Below are 6,000 nucleotides of genomic sequence, written 5' to 3' on the forward strand. Positions count from 1 at the left end.
GAGCCAGATGGCCGTCCCTAGTTGCCCTAGGTGCCCCCCCTAGTTCCTAGGAGAGACAGGGAACAGAGTGTGGAACAGACAGTGAGTTGGGGAACCAAAAGAGGCAAGGAGAATCATGGCTGGGTGTGGTCAGGGAGGTTTCCTCCTGGAGGAGGCGAGGCTTTGCCCGTGAAAAAAGAGCAGAATTAATGGGCAGAGGGGTCTTTGTTATCCATGGAAACCAGTGGGTGCGTGAGAAGTGTTCAGAGGAAATTCATTCATTCTGCACAGTTTTGGGGGAGCCTTTATTATGTGCCAGGTTTTTTACTGATGCCATTGTTTAAAATCCTCACAATGACCCTGTGAAGGAGGCTGTAGTAGATGCTAGGGATGTAAAAGTAAAAAGGATGTGGTCCTTTCCCTCGGAGTTGTCCACCAGGGACTAGATCTGTCACTGTTTCCTTCTGTAGCTCAAGTTAGAAGGTTACTCATATCAAATGACTACAGCATCCTGACATCTTGGTCGCTCATCCTAGAGTCTTTAGGGGGTCCAGCACCACCACCATCTTTACCACACTTGCACTGATACCACCTAATCTGGCACTAGTTCTTTTAGCAGCTAGACACCATCTTTAGTAAGGAATCAGTTGATGTATTGTTAAAACCACAGAGAATTTCAACAAGAACCCACTGTCAAACCAATTATTTCCCAACCTATGCTTAGCCGATTGACTATTTGAACTTAAATGGAAATATTCACATTTTTGTCTGTTAAATGTCACCATATGCATTCAGCCTATTTTTCATAGCCTGTTAAATATTTTTCCAACCTATATTTTGTCACTCAAGTGTTTCTGCAATGCCTGGTAATGTGGAAAGTCTGCTTTTAAGAGTCTTCATTCAAGGCAGTAAAATGCAGAATAGAACAGAGTTAAGGATGGGCCCTGTGACATTTCACCACAGACCTCCTCCCAATCAGTTGCACCATATTCTTTGTGTGGGGTTGATTAACCAGCTGTGAATCTGCATATTGAAACTCTCATCTTGCCCCATCTTTCCCTTTTGTTCAAAGGCTAACAAGAAAGACTTGCAAAATGTTTTGCAGAAATCAAAATGCATTATGTGTGAAGCATTCCATCAGAAGGGAAATCAGGTAAGCTTGGCATGGCTTTTCCTAGTGAATCCCCACTAATTCCTAGTGGTTGCCAATTCTTTTTTTCTAATAGCTTATGAAATAGGGGGATACTATCAGTTGCAAAAGGAAGTTCTACAAAGGGAAGCAACAACTTCACAGACCAAGGATGACATGTTTCCATTGCAGCAGGAGACCCAGCTTCCACCATGGGCAGCAGGAGGAAGTACAGACATGGAAGAAACTAGCAAAGGAAGCTACATCAGGGAGAGTGTGCCAAGAACATCACCACAAGATGTTTTCCACGAGGGCACAATTTAAAAACCGAATCTGGAAAAGAGTAGAAATAGAGTGAGCTGGAACATTTGATCTCATCTCAGGATCCAGCGCATCCAGGATTGCTAGGACTGAAGTGTACAGTCCTAAGGCAAGTTATACACAAGAAGAATCATGTGGCACTGGTTCTTCTGGGAGCTAAGGGTACCAGAGGAAACATGACAGCAGCCAGAGCTGTGGGACATCTTCAGGAGCAGCTCCCCTAGCTGTCACTGAAAGGAGCTGGCTTTTAAATACAGATGTGCCCCCTCAAGTCCTGGTTAGTTGCCACCTAGACATCTTACCTGCAAATCTCACTACAACCGCCAGAGGCGGTATTTGCCATAATTGATAGAGGTTAGGTTTTTCCAAAACGTGCCATCTGGTGGCTGCTGTCAGAATCATAGGATCAATGTTATGGAAAAGCATTGGTAAGCATAACAATGCAAAGGATAAAACATTCCATTTACAAGCAAGCATGCCAATTTGCCTTAGTGTTTGTAAAGTCACAGTAGCCATAAACAATTTCAGGTGGTGAGAAAAACCACTTGTGGAGGGGAAACAAAGGAAAAAGGCTGATGGAAAGACATGTCATAAGAGTATCTGTGTGTGTTGGGGATGGGTGGAGGGGGTTGTCCACACAAGACAGAAGACAAGAGGGAGAAATTTAGAAGGAAAGGAAGATGGACCAACTTAATGAGATTGGAGGAGTTCCTGATCTATGCCTTAGACTTCAGTTAATCCTGTTACTCTTAAGGATCTCTCTCACTTTACCACTTAATTTAATTCAACTTAATTTCATTCAACAAGCCTGTATTGAACACAGAAGTGCTTCACAAGAGGTGGGCAGTCCTGAGTGATCAGGAAGAGCTGTCCTCACTTCTTCCTCAAGCTGCTCAGAGAGTTTAGCCCCTGAATTCTGGACATGCTTGGGGTCTTGGGGAATATGTCGTTCTACCTCATGCATTTAAAAATTTTTTTTAAAAAATTGGGTAAGATACATATAACAAAATTTACTACCTTAACCATTTTTAAGTGTATAATCCAGTAATTTTAAGTACATTTACAGCGTTGTGCAGCCATCACCACCATCCATCTTCAGAACTCTGTTCATCTTCCCAAACTGAACCTCCGTAACTATTAAATACAAATCCCCCCTCCTTCCTGCCCCTGGTGACCACCATTCAACTTTCTGTCTCCATGATTTTGGCTATTCTAGGTACGTCATATAAATGGAATCATACAGGTTTGTGTGTGTGTGTGGCTGACTTAACAGTCACAATGTCTGCAAGGTTCACTTATGTTATAATTTGGGTCAGAATTTCCTCCCTTTTTAAGGCTGTATACTATTCTGTTGTATGGATATACCACATTTTATTTATCCATTCATCCCTTGTTGGACACTTGGGTTGTTTCCACCATTTGGCTATTGTGAGCAGTGCTGCTGTGAACATGGCTTTACAAATATCTGTTTGAGGCCCTGCTTTCAGTACTTTTAGGTGTATACCCAGAAATGAAATCACTGGATCATGTGGTTATTCTATTTTTAAAAAAATATTTTTTATTTGGTTGTGCCAGGTCTTAGTTGTAGCAGGCAGGCTCCTTAGTTGCGGCTTGCTGACTCCTTAGTTGTAGCATGTGAACTCTTAGTTGCAGCATGTGAACTCTTAGTTGCAGCATGTGAACTCTTAGTTGCGGCGTGTGGGGTTCCCTGGCCAGGGATTGAACCCAGGCCCCCTGCGTTGGGAGTGTGGAGTCTTAACCACTGGGAAGTCCCTCTATTTTTAATTTTTTGAGAAACCACCATACTGTTTCCACCACAACCTCACGCATTTTTGTGAGAAAATGCCACCCCTGCTTAAGCCAAATACAAAGTCCCCCAAGGAATGAGAATTGGAGAACCCCTCAGGTGGAACTCCATCTCCGGGTGGGAAGGCAGGACTTGTGTTTTTCCAAGTTCACCTCTTGCTTCCCTCCCTCATAACCCCCACCCTGGACCTGATGAGCACCCGTATATTTAAACCAAACTTCAGATCCACCAAGGCTGGCTCAGAGAAAAACCCTGACTTTCTTGGCAGATTGGAAGGGGTAGGGGCCCAGTTAGTGAGTTGGAGAGTGATGCCCTCTGTCCACATGAAGCCTAATCCTCTTGACTCTGGGGAATTTGGGGTCCATACTGATGGCTCATCAGAAACAGAAGGAGACTCAAGCCTCAGTGTTGAAGAAAAGACTCACAGAACTATTACCAAACAAGAGCCCATTCCTGCCATTACTCAGTGCCCCCTGCAGGGGGCAGCCTGGCACAGGGGAAAGTGCAGCTTTGGAATCGGAGGGACCTGAGTTTGAATCCTTCCTCTGGTGCTTACTGGTCATGTGACCTCAGACATGTTCCTCAGGTTCACGGAGACTCATTTCAGAGTGCGCGAGACCAGATGATCACGTTGACTTTTTCACTGTTGCCGTAAAGATGACATGACACAGGAGGTGTCGAGTACCAAGTGCAGCAGAACACAGGGGTTCCATGGACATGACCCGTCTTCCTTCCTTCCTTGCTAGTCGTTTCTCGGTTATGGACTTTGTTCATGTTCCTCCAGGAGTCTGCATCTCTCCAAGCTACCCGGGCCGGCGTTGGGGGGCTGTCCTCACCAACACTGGCCCCCCCTTTGATTATTTCCAGTTGAATTCTTGGTCCAACTGGTCTTCTCCAGAGTAGCTCAGACACATCCCTCTCAAGCCTCCCAATTTATGACTGACTGGGACGTGAGGAGGGGCACCACCCCCTGTTGGGGCTTATTCCAAGATAAGACAAGTGCTCTTTGCTCCAATGTCTCCTCTGGCTACTGCTGGCTCCACGTGAAGGGAGGTTGCCCAGCCCCGACCTTGTCAGGCTTTTGTTAGATTGTGTTACAACCTTAACGTTACTTAACTGTAGAGGACTTTGGGATGCGTACGTGTGTATGTGTGTGTGTATGTGAGTCTGTGTGTTAATAGCAATTTGTGATAGATGCCTTTGGCGCCCACACATTCAATAACACCCACACTCACAAAAAAAAAGAAGGGGGGAGGGGAGTCGCTTTTATGGGAGGTAACATAACTGCTTGCAATTTGGCTATTCATTGTATCTTTGGCATTTTATGTACTGCATTAGCGGAGGCAATTTCATGCATATGGATATAATGCATTAAGTGGAGGCATTTAAATATAGTGAAACTAATTTTATGATGATTAGTTGAAGGAAAACATTGCATTCGTATCATCTATATAGAAGCCAATTTGCATGAAAATGCCCAAAGTTGCTATGCCAACATTTTCTGTGCTGCTGGTCGGGGTCGTCTCCGAGTCAAGACTTTGTATTAAAAATCGGTCTCCAGTGCCCATGTCTTTTAATTCATTGCAAGCTGTAGGCCATTTGCTCACAAAGCGCTCGCAGTAAAACAAATGAATAGCTAAAATACTCATTTGCATGATTCCCATTTGAAAACGATTCCCCTGAAATTAAAAAAGCGTGTTACTCGGTTGTGAAGATGGATGGACCAGTGAGGCGGGCAATTAATATTTTCGGCGTTCTCTTTAAAGCCCTCCCAAGACTGAGAACAGCACATGCCAGACAAATTGGGCCCCACAACAGTTTCAGGGCCTCGGCGGCAGCAGCTTGCTTCCACTGTCTCCCCTTTATTGTCTCACTTACATTATGCAGTAATTAAAACTATTTACCATTCCTACTTATCCGCCATCTGCTACCACGGGAGGTTCCTCTTCTTTACAAAGCTTCTTAAAGAGCCGCAAGAAGAAGGGGAAGGCTTGGCCCTGACTGCGGGAAGGGGCTTCGGGGGTCTTTCCTCTCCTCCCAGCCATGTCCACCTGTCCCTCCGTGAGAGGAATGAAGGAATGACGGAAGGGATCAAGTAGTGATGCTGAGTTTCTGAGTGAGCTGGTCGTGGATGGTGGAAGGACTAGAACACAGCTTTCTTCCTCTTTTGGGGGGAGTCCTGGCTGAGATCTGGGGTGATCTAGGGGGAGCATAGGCCTGGATCTTCTCACCAACAACTGCAGAGGTCTGGGGATTTTGGCCATGCGGTTGGGGTCTGGGGCAAAGCCACCAACTACAGTTGTTCAAGTTGTTCACTGCACACGTGTGCCCAGCCCAGGGGGCTGTGAAGGCTGAAGTCCCTCCTGTGATCCATGCTGCAGTCTGAGGTCCTAGGGGGCTGTGTCTGCCCCAAGGGAGTGCCTTCTTTGAATTTACACAGAGGCACTCTGTGACCTCGTGGCCTCATCTGAGAGAAGCCATTTCGAAAGCAATCAAGTTGCTGCCTCTTTTCTGTGGTGACGGATGCCTCCCAGGCTGTTTGAAGCATGGGACCCAGCCCTGCACAGACTTAGCATGTTTGCAGAGGCTGAGCGAGGATGTCCAAAGAGCAGCCTCTTTTGCAAACATTTCCATTTCCTCCTGGGCCCAGCCGCCAGAGCCAGCGCAGACAGAGGCGCCAACCTTGGCAGGAGTGGGGACTGACTCTCTCAGCAGGACAATTGGTGGGCCCCGAGCCTGCAGACTTGGGGCCAGTGGCTGCCCC

General features: G+C 46.2%; 1 long non-coding RNA gene across 2 annotated transcripts in view; it reads left to right on the forward strand.

The window, feature by feature from the left end:
• LOC130846356 (uncharacterized) overlaps positions 1–1,133 on the forward strand; it is a 53,093-nt gene extending 51,960 nt beyond the window's left edge. For both annotated transcript variants that reach the window (XR_009051552.1, XR_009051553.1), the window contains exon 4: positions 1,052–1,133. This is a non-coding gene — a long non-coding RNA (uncharacterized LOC130846356). The remainder of the gene's footprint in view (positions 1–1,051) is intronic.
• The last annotated feature ends 4,867 nt before the right edge of the window (positions 1,134–6,000 follow it).

The sequence above is a fragment of the Hippopotamus amphibius genome, chromosome 2, assembly GCF_030028045.1.
Source record: "Hippopotamus amphibius kiboko isolate mHipAmp2 chromosome 2, mHipAmp2.hap2, whole genome shotgun sequence".
In the NCBI taxonomy this organism is placed as follows: Eukaryota; Metazoa; Chordata; class Mammalia; order Artiodactyla; family Hippopotamidae; genus Hippopotamus; species Hippopotamus amphibius.